This window comes from Rhipicephalus sanguineus, chromosome 3 (genome assembly GCF_013339695.2).
Source record: "Rhipicephalus sanguineus isolate Rsan-2018 chromosome 3, BIME_Rsan_1.4, whole genome shotgun sequence".
Lineage (NCBI taxonomy): Eukaryota > Metazoa > Arthropoda > Arachnida > Ixodida > Ixodidae > Rhipicephalus > Rhipicephalus sanguineus.
This window is the reverse complement of record NC_051178.1, coordinates 157,673,273-157,686,412: the sequence shown is the minus strand read 5'-3', so window position 1 is coordinate 157,686,412 and position 13,140 is coordinate 157,673,273. Positions and strand designations below refer to the sequence as shown.

Below are 13,140 nucleotides of genomic sequence, written 5' to 3'. Positions count from 1 at the left end.
TTGTGGCCTTCATCACTGCAATCGACACTGCGATTGTGCGGTGTGAAGCTTTTGGGACGTTCCCAAGATGTCGAACATTTGTTCTGACAAAACATTTGCGCGACTATACCATTTGTACCTTTCAGTACCCGTCTGAGCCTTTGACGACCTATGTGTCTCGGACTAGCCGTGCGTATATCTACAGCGGCCATTTGCGTTAACCAATGCACTTTATCACTATAAATTGCGAGACACATTTCGATTAACATCCTTAAGACAGGTGTGAGACCATTTACTCGGCTTACCCGCCGCGGTGGTCTAGGAGTTGGGATGCTCGACTGTTCACCCGAAGGTCGCGGGATCGGATCCCGGCCGCGGCGGCCTCATTTTCGGTAGAGGTGAATAGGCTTGAGGCCCGTGTACTTGGATTTAGAGAACCCCGGGTGGGTCGAAATTTCCGGAGCCCTCCACTATGGCGTCCCTCATAATCATATCGCGGTTTTGGGATGTGAAACCACAACAATTATTATATGGGATTCAGGTGAGCCAGTTTTTGCAGTGTTGAAAAGTGACCGGATCAGTGAGGAAATTCTAGCTCGCTTCTATAATCTGCGACCCTGCAGGTCTCAGCCAGTTGCCTACGAGGGGGCCAGCCATCATGACAGGGCATGCAAGAATAAAGATAAGATAGAGACGCGGTTGTTACGTTGTCACGCACGGTAGTAAAAAAAGGTGGCCCGTCTAGCCTCTCCGTGAACTCGTTCTTCGGTGCCCCTCATTTCCTGCCCGCACGCACGGCACCGAAGAATTCGTCGATGGAATCTGAATGGCACTCCTGCGGTGTTGGCTCACGCTTGCTCCACACTGATGCTGTTTGACTCGGGTATTGCGTCCGCGGTGCAGTTGTTTTCGACCTGTTTGTAGACGAAGCTGTAAGACACGTTGTTTACGAGTTTCGTTGCTCTTTTTCTTTCCCTGTTGTTCTCTTTGCGAAGTAGCTCAGCTCTTCGCGTTCACTCCATCCCAAACTCAACAGGCGAGGGACTGGTGCCGAATGCAAACACTTACATAGATGTCACAAGATATTTCTCGAAAAACACGGCGACAAATGTCCGCGGTTCGCCCGCCGCGGTGGTCTAGTGGTTAAGGGCTTGACTGCTTATCCGGAGGTCGCGGGATCGAATCCCGTCCCAAAACCACGACTTCACTATGACGGACGCCGTAGTGAAGGGCTCCGGAAATTTCAACCACCCGGAGTTCGTGCACCTAAATCTAAGTACACGGGCCTCGAGCGTTCTCGCCTCCATCAAAAATACGGCCGCCACGGCTGGGATTCGATCCCGCGACCTTCGGGTCAGCAGCCGAGCACCAAACCACAAGACCACAGTGGCGGGAGAAGGCCGCGTCGCGGGATCGAATCCCGGCCGCGGCGGCCGCATTTTCGATGGAGGCGAAAACGCTTGAGACCCGTGTACTTAGATTTAGGTGCACGTTCAAGAACCCGGGTGGACGAAATTTCCGAAGAGCTTCCTTATGGCGTCTCTGGTCATACCGTGGTTTTGGGGCGTGAAACTCCAGCAATTATTATACCTGCATGAACTTTTTGCGACCCCATTACCGTTCGAGCATTAAGTAACCAACACTCATTATAGATTCTCTGTTTCATATTTCACAGTTGCTCTCAAGGTTTGAACGCTGCCACCTATGATATACTTTACTTTACAAAAAGAGTGTTCTTGAGAACTCAAAAGAACGTCTTCACGCGTAATTCCAACACAACCTGGAGTTCTCCGTATCCGTATGGCGCTTTGCTGCCTTTTAGCCATGTCGCTTTCTGAGCATTAAGTTTCGTCTTGGTTGCGAACGGAAAGATCCGTGGTGCAATCGAGCACACACCGGGCCTTTCGGTCGTGCAATCCCTGTGTACAGAAACGACCTTGTGTAGGCCCGTGTAGGTTCGGCCAATCGCCCACTGCGTCTACCTGCGCGCGCACGTGGTTCCGCTGTGCGCACAGCTGTCGTCCGCTTGTTTGTGCAGCCTGCAGCAGAGTCGAATGCTTTTTGCTGTTTGTACAGAGATGAGACAACCTCAGAGTCACGGGCCCTGTATGGCCTGTAGCTGCGTTTCGAAATGCGCAAAGCGGGCGCACTGTACATCCGCCGCCACTGCGTTCGGTTCTTGCGCAAAGCAACTTTCGTTGCCTAAGCGCGACTGTTGAACGGACTTAAGCCCCAGCCGGTCAGAGGAAATGCCCTTCCTGTCACCGGGCGTCAGTCGGCGAATTTGGACAGGTATGAGCGCGCTAATTCGTAAAAATATCTTTCATCGTGGCTGTTTGCATTGCGGATTTATGTTTCTCCTATTAGTTGCAGCTGCATTGTTTCTTTGAAACATTTCAACAAACCCTCGTAGTTATTGGGGACCCAACAATACAAAGTTTGACGCCTCATTTGCGCTGGCCCTGAGTAATTTCTCCGTTTATATATAACGTCGTCGTAAATCTTTTTTTTTTTATTTAAGTTTCATTTATGCGCGCCCATATGCGCCGATGAAGCCAGGTTCATAGTCTATTGTTGTTGTAACATAGATTATTAATGGGCGGATTATTAATGTAACATAGATTATTAACATGCTGCCTAACTGAAGACAAACGCACCATGTGGATACCTAGCGGCTCATCGCAGGGACTGCGCATGCCAGGCGTATATCTTCAGGTATGAGGCCAGGTGAAAAAATGCGCATTTTTTTTCAAGATGTCATTTTTTTTTGTTTTTAGTTCTGTTAAATGCGCTATTCCTTGCCCGTCATATTGCTGTATTAGGATTCTGTCTACGTAGTTTCGTTCAAAAGATGCAAGCAAAAATGTTAGACCAGCCATCGTCTACGAAACCGAAACTGAAAGGGGCAATTTTTTGCGCATCATAAAATTAGCTTGATATGTAGTATTTTGTTAATTATTTAACAATTATATCAAGTGCGAACATGTAATAATGTTCTAATAGCATTGTAAACCCATCATTTTAATAATAAAAGTCATAAACCTCTCACCAGGTGCACGCGCAACACCGTACATCTCAAGGACACGTATGTGAGCCTGTAAATCATTAAATTTGCTTTGTATGACGCTATGTGTCGTTTTAATAATGACAAAAGAAGCACATTTGATATTTTGAAGCAAGTCGGCATCGAGCCTGGCCTCTACACTGCAAAAGCTTGCCTCTCAAATGATCGGCAACACATCGCTAAAGCATCCCATCAGGGCACTGATGCTGCAAAGCAAGCTAGAAAAAAAAAAAGGGGAAATTGCCGCTCGAGCAAAGGCGCACAAGAGTAGGGTTCAGGATGGAATTGGCTATAAATATAAAGAATTTTAGGGCTCTTGATCGCCTTGTGTAAGCGCTGCACCAGTTTCAAATCTTCTTTGTTGATTTTCTCAGAACTTACATTTTTGGTATTTTTCCATACGCGAATATTTATAACGTTTTTCCTAATCAATGTTTTTCATTAAAACGTCACACACTTCCTTATCACATTAGTTGGTGTGCAATGAACCTCAATAAGCAAAATCGTGCCACAAGATTTAATATTGCGGCCTGTTATACGAAGGTGCCCCTAGTGTTAGCGCATAAGTTCTTGGTTATTTAATCACTGTAATTTTAATATTCATCTGATCTCGTTTGTTTCGGTTCATTGCACTGGCCAAAGCTTCTTTTATGTCTCTGCAAAAAATTAGGTTTTTTTTATGGAGTGGAACTTGAGTTAGGACTGTTCGCGTATGGCCCACTTTTAATGAAATTTTTAATTATGAAAAATTAACAAAAAATAGGACTGGCTTTATAATGCTCACATGCTCCTAAAAAGGTGTGGTTTATAATGTAGACTAATTTCTAGTGATTATTGCTTTTTTAAAAAAAATTACGACACTTGGCCTCCTACCTTAAATGACTGTACGTTATGTGAAAAGGTGGCAACAAACTTAAACGGGAGATGAAGGAAGCCATCGAGATCGGGAAGGAGGGAAGCACGTGCATCAGTGCAGCATCAGTGGTTCTGTCAAGAAGAGAACCGTCATATCTCTCTGGCAGGTAAAAAGTCAGTTCGTGAAAACGACACGAGGCGCCAGTCACTGTTGTATATCGGCTTGTGTCTGTGCGTGTTTCACTATATATTTAGCCGCACGCACAGAAATAAAATTCACTCGTTATGTACAGTGACGTCACTGTCTGTCCTCCCTTTGTCCCTCATTTTGAGTTCCGATGTTTACACGGAGGGTTCGGTTGTGGATCGGTGTAGCGTTTACCAACTCATTCAGCCATCGTATTGGTATGGCAGATTCATCCATGTGCGAAAGCTGCAATTGTATAGAGACTATTGAACATCTCTTGTGCCACTGTGCCCAATTTGATGAAGATCGCGGGAATCTCCAGTGTGCCTTGAATAGACTCGATGACCGGCTCTTTAATGAAGCAAAGATCTTGGGAGCCTGGTCGCGCAGCACATCAGCCCAGGAAGCTACACGAGCCCTCCTGCGGTACTTGAAAGCAACTTCATGGAGCGACCGCTTGTGAAACTCGGCACTGTGTGTGTGTGTGATGGGACATGTGTCTATCCTTCTCTCTCTCTTTTACTCCTCTTTCCCCTTCCCAATGTGTAGGGTAGCAAACTGGACGCATAGTCTAGTTAACCTCCCTGCCTTTCCTACATTCCTTCTCTCTCTCTCTCTAACCAGTGATAGATTATTCAATCGACTTTCGCTACCCTGCCGTAAAGCTCCAATACGATCTGTCCAATACGACGGACGCCCGATTGGCCCAAGGCACTTTCTGACTCTAAACATATTCACTCGTTGACCTCTGGTCTGCATAATGCGACCACAATACTGCTGGTACGTCTATGCTGACGGTGCTTTTCTACATATGCATTCTCGATTCCATGCATTCGTTGTCGAGTTACGGAACGTTATTTATTCCCCCTCGCGTGATGACCCCAAGCCCTCATCTGTTATAGGTGACATTCGCGTGAGCGTTGTATATATAGTTACGCTGTTCTTTCACTCCGTTGACATTGGTACCGCATCCATTCCAGGTGCCAGTATACCTGTATAACTACTCTCTCGCCTGTCAACGTTTTTGCCGCCAGGAGGGGATCACTGCAGTCGCAAAAGAGAGAGAGAGAAAACGGGCGATAAAAAGGTCGACCGTAACGTCAGCGATTGGCGCCGTTAATACATCGTGTCCCGTCACGTGACTTCCCGGAAGTCAAGGGCGAGAGCGCGATTTCCGTTCGCAGGTGCCGCGGCATGCATACGCGTGGCTTTCACGTGTCCCTACGTCGCTTCTTTGTTTTTTTTGTTTTTTTGTTTCGTGTATTTATTTTCCTAGTTTCTTCTCTTATAGGCTGCGTTCACTCGCCCTAACTGCGGGGCGCGCTGTTTTGATATTCGCGGAATGTCGTTCACAATGGCTGGGCGAGAACAGATGCCATGCATTGGGGTTCGTTCATTACGCCTCCCGCCAACACTTCGTTTCCCTTTCCCCAACGGCGTTTTCTGGCGCTAGTAACTAGAAAAGGAGAGTATGTGGAGAGGGTGAATGGAAGACAACGCGTTTAGCTCATGCAATGGCGCGCACATTGCTGAAGAAATCGTCGCTTGATTAGTGAACATTAAGCTGCGACAACGTATATCACCGCTGTGTGTGCGTGTGGGACGCTGACAGGATCATATCGAGCGGTAGGCACTGCGGCGTTAACGCGTTTAGCGTAGCTTGTTTTAATGGTCTTCGCAACCTGGTAAGTTGACCAGTTCGTCTTCAGTTACCAGTGATTAATGTTTTTATTTCTTTTCAGTGGTTGTCTATTGAACTTAATCTATTATCTCCTTAAAATATCATCCCATAGGAACATAGCCGTCACATTCTATATGTTTAAAATATCAGCAAAAGCGTACTTTGAACAACTAATGTTATTTTTAATGAAGGAAGAAGTTCAGGGGGAGATATGGAGGCTTGAAGGGACGAAACATTCTTGAACATGGCCCCAGCGACACTCCGTGTTCAAGAACTCATGTTTTAATTTTTTTGAAACTGTTTTATGTTTAATTACTGCTGTCATGGGTTTTCCGTATGTACATATGTGGTGCAATATGTATACATCACTTCGCTTATAATCGTATTCATCCAAAATAGCATGCTAGACGTACCGCAAGACAAACCACTCATGTAATCATTAATGAAGCCCATCTAAATCTCCTTCTATGTCTTGTATAATTGCACTGTTGTATGGTCCACGTTTCTATTTCTTGCTTAAAATTTTCATGTTTTCTGAGTAAGAAAAATTGTTAGTTTATTTGGACTCTGGCTCTTCGTGCATAGCTTTCATGTTGTTTTTTTTTTTCTGTCACATTCCTTTTAAAACCACCTGCGCTGATACCGCTCGAGGCCAGTCTCCGAAAAACAAAGCCTCTTGACACTAAAATGGTACTAATCAAATAAAAAAATAGAGAAATTTGCCGTTCTGAGCAGTATTGCCAACGCATTTTTTATTTTAATTAATTTTTTTTATGGCGAATGCCGTCCCTGTCGCCAAGGGCGCACATTTCCTAACTCTTTGTAATTCTCTGCATCTGCGTAAGGCTGCCCACGTGTACTCCGCCACCGGCTTCCTTCAAGTTTGCTATCGCTCTTCTGGTTCCGGCGCGCACCTTACCGGAAAGTTTCGCGCGGTACTGCAATGCTTCCTTCAGTTTAAAGGATGCGCTGGTTTCGCAACGATAACTTAGGTATCGTTGCTTGTGCGTGGCGTTTCCATATTCCTCCTTGTAATCGAAGGGCTTCACGTACGCCTACAGTAAATCTCAGTAATCCCTTCGCATAAAGTGATCTTCCGCTTACACTACCCGTCTGACGGGGTCGTGTGTTCACAATGTTTGATAGTCTTATGAATCCCTGAAGTTAACTTGGAGCGGCAACTTATTCTTATTGCATCTGTTTCATGCCCTAGAGAAACGAACGCTTCGCAGGTAACAGCCCCATACATCTATAACACTAACGTTACATAAGTGCCGGTTGACGTTCTCAACAACATTACGCAATCGAAACAAGAAACGACGCATGTATACTGCGGCAAGTGTATACGCCTTCATGCGCATCACTCTTTTAACAAGTTTTCTAATACATTATTTCCTGGTGCGCCCGTCTATTCGCATACCTTGATGATCGTTACTGATTGTTTCAGCGCGCTTCTCCACGCTTCTCTTTCAAGCAACATGTATGGAAATAAACTCCCGTTTATATATTCTCGCATTGATATGTGTGTTTGCTTTCCCCGAAGAAGAAACACATTCTCGGGCGTGGGCTCGGGCGTAAGCCTATACGAACATTTCTTTCGCGTGAGCCCTGTTTTTTCTTTTCTTTTTTTTTTTTTGCGCCGGACGTCTCTATTCATTCGCTTTCCCGTGAGCCTCACCATGCGGGCGTGTCAGGCCTCGTTTGGGGACGACCGTTGATTTGTGCCGCCCGCATCGATCGAGCGCAGCGCGAAAGCTGTTGCGCTTTGCCCAGACCAAGTAGTTGCGAACACAGTCGAAAGGCCCCGCATATATGCCACGCGTGCGTGGGATGTTTGACGAATGCGTGTGGGTATATGAGGGCCTATATAACAAACTGAAGCCTTGTTTGAGGAGCTGGTTGTTTCTTATTCGGCGCCTCAGGAACGGCGGCAACTTGTAGCGATACGCATAACTGAGGCAGGTGGGCGTATGAAGAGGCGATAGCTTCGAGACTTTATGCGTCTGGGAAACACAAATGATGCGGCTTAATAATAATTTCGTTTACGAACTCTCGGGGCAGTAAAAGCTTTATTGGCGGTTTCATAAACTTTGCCTTCTAATATGCAGCATCCTCATTTTCTAGCCCTTCAGCTTGTGAGTAATCGTGTTTCGTTCTTTCTGTTCAAAACTGTGATTACTCGCTGTGCTCTCTTCAACGTGAAATACGATCCTGACATTTGAACTTGTGGTTGCTAGTTGATCAGTGTTTGCTGTGACGTAAGGTGTACTTATTCGAACTTTCTGCGGGCAGTTGAAGAACGCAATTCCAGTTTTATTTCTGTTCGGTTTTACTGATTGCAAAGTTGTTTGCTTGTTTCTTCAAGCCGGCATAGCTTTGACACGTATCATTTCACTAAGCCAGAAGGAGTAACCTTTAGTGCGCATGATGCTGATGTTTACTACGTGCCCGTACAAGTACAAAAAAAGGTTACAAGAGGAAAGTGAACGCACGGAAGATATCCAAGAGCGCTTCGCTCGGAACTGCTGACCTCCGAATTCGCTCCAAATATACGCGTATAGCCCTCGTGGCTTTCAAATAATTGCTGCTTGATGAGAACTGTGTGTCATCGTACCACACATTACAGCCGCAGTAAAAGTGCTACAGCAGCAACTGCTGAAGGCTACCGTACCGATCTACCGTGCTTAATTCAGAGCAGATAACTTTAACTTCGTTGTTGGCGACATCAACACTTGACTTTATCTCTTCATACTAATTATTATTTCGCTCCTCTCCTCTTTCAGGTGTCACTATGGGTCTCAAGAAGGTGATCAAGTGGGCCTTGGTATGCGGCCAGCGCAAGATGCAGTCCAGGAAGTCGCCCACGCATTTCGTCTGCAGCAAGATGTACGCTGACGGCAATCGTCAGACACGGTAACTATTCTCCTCCGCTCAGCGCCGATATACAGTCTCTGCCTTCGTGAACAGCGTAATTATATCTCAGTTGTACGGAGGCACGCTAAGTGCAGTTTTCTAAATTACATCGGGTGGATTGCACCATTTCGGAATAGACCGTGCTTCTTGCCTCAAACATGCAGTGGAACCAATATAGTTCTTCGATGTGAGGCCTGCCTGCTATAGTGTTCTAGAACTAAGACCATGATGGTTAGCGCAAACGCAACACGGACCAAAAGAAGAAAAAACGACGACGCAAGCGCTAGTGTCGTCGTTTATTCTTCTTTTCGTCCGTGTTGCGTTTGCGCTAACCATCATGAGCATTTTCCAACTCGCCCAATTCGCTACCCTCCTATAGAACTATGACCCCATACTGAATACGGCTGCCACCGCTTGTAATCGAACCCACGGCATCACGCTCAGCAGCAACGCGCCTTTCGGGAGCGAGACCGTAAATAGCGGTTCTATTAGAGTAAAAGCTCTGAGCTTCACTTGACGAGCATGTATTTGCCACCTGCCACTCCACAGTGTGTTAAAATAGAAACAATGACGAGAATTTCCATGATAAGTTATGGCGCAATAATAGACAGAAGCACCTGTTGTTCGACCAGTTCGATTTTGTCAGTGTTCTTGCAAGTGTATGCGCAAGACATGCGTTTACACACGCTCAATAGCGCACGCACGTACGTTATCTGTTATCTATATACCTATTTAAAAAAGTGTGTGTGTGTGTGTGTGTTATCAACACGATTATCATAGCGTTGCAACTCTCTCAACTACCCTGGTTGCTTAAAATTTTATTTATGAAAATTAAGACGAGCCTTGTGACTGAGGCGCCGATCACGTCAGCGTGACGTCGAGGGTATCGCGATATTATCGCCTTTTTTCCGTTTCAATCGGAACATGTCTGCAATAAAATCGGTGAACTTATTCTCTTGATATATGTTGTGACGCTGTATAGCGCGTTCTAAACGTGCAGAGAGATTGGGCACCACTCTATATGTCGTAACATTGCACACATCTGTCAACGGAAATGAATTCCCATCAATGAAATCGACGACCTTTTCAATGTATCGTAAAAGAACCATAAAAGAGACGGGAATCAATTTAACTACAGTGAAAGGACAACTTTCTGATGGCATTGCACTGTGACGTACCAGCTTTATGCGATCGCCGGAGGTTAAACCTGTTACGATTGCGACTTATTCAAAACTTCGTGTACGTAACACGTATGGCCTGCAGAAAACTTCTGGATCCAATTCCAAATAGCGAAATCAATGTTTCGTCCCGGAAATGTTTATCTCTCTCTCTCTCTCTCACGGAATAATTTTAAGGTATTTTGTTCTTTAACTTACACTTTATAAAGCACCAAACGGAGACAAAACGGAAAGTTGGTTTCGGGGGGTACAAACATCGACCGTCATTTCATGAAAGACCAGGCTTTGCCCTATAAACCCAGTCTACAGTTTAGCAGCTTTGCGCGATTGGGTGAGTGCAGTAAACTGTTTCATGAACTCCGCGATTTCTCGGCTCCATGTATACCTTGTACCTTATGCAGATATGTTATTCCTTATGCAGCAATACCTCATGCATCTTCGTGCGTGCGTTTTATGTGTGCATGTATATATATACACATGCAAAATATACACAGTGCCTCCAGTGTATCAGACGTGAGACGGCACTATCTCTAAATAAAAAACAATGCATTATGAAATGATCCTGTATATCCATCACTAGCGTCCAACTAACACGTCCTTCTTTGCCCGTTGTCCCGCAGTCGACTGCTGGTTCTCCTGGAAGACCTACGGCAGCTGTACGCCACTGCGTGGGGTAAGGTGATGGCTAGCCTGGAGACGTGCTTCGACGCGATGCAGGGCCGCGAGCCGGGACTCCTGAAGAGCATGTGCTCCGTGGTGCTGCTATGGGTGCAACTGGGCGACACAGTGGCCAAGGATTTCGACCCTGACCTGTGGCGTCAACCGACGCTGCAGAGCATCAACGACCTCAACGACGCCCTCCTGCGACTCTGGAAAGTCGCCATGGACAAGACGGCCGAACTCGTCTACAAGGTTCGCGTTGCATTCTTTTAATTACGTTATAAACACGCGGGTGGTGTTCCTATCAGCCGGGAAAAATACTTGGACTATTGGGATTACGTGTTATTACAGTTATTCGCTCAGAAAAGCTAAACCTTTTCTTCATGGCTCGAGCGCCGAGTGACACTCTTTGCTATCTTCCAGACCACCTCGTCTAGCACCGGTGCGAGTTGTCTGAAAACCCTGACAAAAATGAAATAAGAAGTTTGAAGTTTGAAGTTTGAAGTTTATTCATCGTTGAAGCATACATCTTTTTCCAGTGGTTTAATGGGAAGGGGTGGCGAAAAGGCAACTAAATGCCTGACAATGCGCCAAGAGAGATGCAATGGGTTAATGTAAGGGTCGTATACGGTAGATAGTACATCAAGGTATGTCATAAGTTAAAATTGGAGTCGTATAATTAGTAGAGAATATTGTAAACGGCAATTACATCACCTAGACCCAATGTATAGGGCTCGCTGCGGCGCCTGAGGAATCAGATCTCAACCACACGCATCTTTCTACGTGGCTTCGGCAGCGCGCCAAACACGAACGCCGCAGACGTATATAAAAGGGATGTAACTGCTGCGAGTGCCACTCCCAGACCCCTATGTCTTGCGTTGGGATTGCCTTAGGATTCTTTTACTGAAAGGAAATTGAATCTATATGCATTACCTTCTGAGGCACCTACATTATTATGTGCATTGGCGTCAATCCTCTTTAAGGTTACTGGAAAAGTTTAAATGTTTTTACCGTACCACGAAATTGAATGGCGTCTCATTTGTAAAATCCCCTCCATCGCCTTCCGCGCGCCCCTTCCCCACTGCCTGACAACTATGAAATGCGTAAGGTCTTTGCCAACCGTGTTCGCTTTCTTCCTTTCGCGCAGATCATTCCCGGGACGACGCCGGACGTTGCCATGGTGATCGAGAAGGAATACCAGGCGTGTCCGCCAGGAGACGTGGACGCTGTTTCAGGTGACGCCCGAGACGCTGGAGAACTACGTGGATACGCTCAAGATCTACACGAGCAACATGTCCATCTGGCATCTGGACGAGCGCAAGTTCCTCAACACGGACGCCACCTTGGTCAAATCGCTGAGCCAGTTGAACATCGCAGCCTCTTAACCCTAGCTCTCGAGGAAGGCCTGCTCGCCGCCTTTGCAAAACCGTCGTATAGTCATCGAGATGCGGGGGCTCGACTAGACTGAATAACGATCCAGCTAGTCTTAAGTTAAGAAAACCTCAATGAGCGAATGCCAAAGCATGAAAAACCTACTGCATGCAAAGAAGCGAGCATGAGCGCGTGCGTCCTCTCTTATCGCGTCTAGTGATAACCGCCGCGGCAAGCTCGTCTAATATGTTCATTGACATTGAAGGTCGCGAGACCTTCATCGACTGATTTTCTGCATCCTGCACGTGTCTTTTTAAGCTGAGAATTAGACGTTGTTCTGTGTAAAAAAAAATTTCGCCAGAAAGTGAGCCCACAGACAGTTTGCACCTCATACCTATGACAAAGAAACAAAATGTGACAAAAAGTCTAGCTTTAGTGATTTCTGAGCTAGATTTAATGACTGTCTGTGGCGTCGTTTTGCTTGACGATATGCAAAAATGTAAAATACAAGGCATCTCGTACTATAGACATTCTCATGCTAGTAAGACAGTGGTGTTAATATAAGATAAATTATTCCTTTTTAAGTTTTTAAACCGTCGCGTTGACCTCCATGTTAGGTACGGGATCCTTCGTAAGTTCTGCAGGTTTTAAAAATTTCCATCGATTCACGAAAAGGACAACAAGCACCAGTCACACCGAGACTTTTGTGACACGCCATTTTTCGCACGATGAGTGAGACCAGCGCCGTTCTGTACCGGAACGCCGTTGGTACACCCTGTAAATAAAAACTGCCACCGAACTGCGTGATTTGCTATGCAACGCTGTCGCGTGCCGCCATAATTGTACAAAAATCAGCCGTTTCGTCCGCGTCTGTGTGTATGCATCCATTTGTGCTTGTATATGTGTGGATTTGTCTGAATGTGTAATAAAGGATAATAAACCACAAAACAAAGTTCCATTTCTAAGTTCGCCAAATTACGGCTTAGCTATAGGATAGATTGAGAAAGAGAGTTTAAAGTGAAGCGCCATCTTACGAGCGGAAGATTCCGAGGATCTCTTACGCTATCGCTAAGACAACTTGAAGTCTGCCGTGGTGGTACAGTAGTTACGGTGCTCGGCTGCTGATTCAAAGGTCGCAGATTCGATGCCGGGCGCGGCGGTCGCATTTCGAATGAGGTGAAATGGCAGAGGTCCGTGTACTGTGCGACGTTGGTGTGCGGTAAAGAACACCAGATGGTCGAAATTTTCGGAT

The 13,140-nt window shown here is 45.9% G+C and overlaps 1 pseudogene; it reads left to right on the top strand.

Annotated features, from left to right (window-relative positions):
- The first annotated feature begins 2,213 nt into the window (after positions 1-2,213).
- Positions 2,214-12,840, top strand: LOC119387577 (uncharacterized; annotated as a pseudogene).
- Positions 12,841-13,140: the final 300 nt, after the last annotated feature.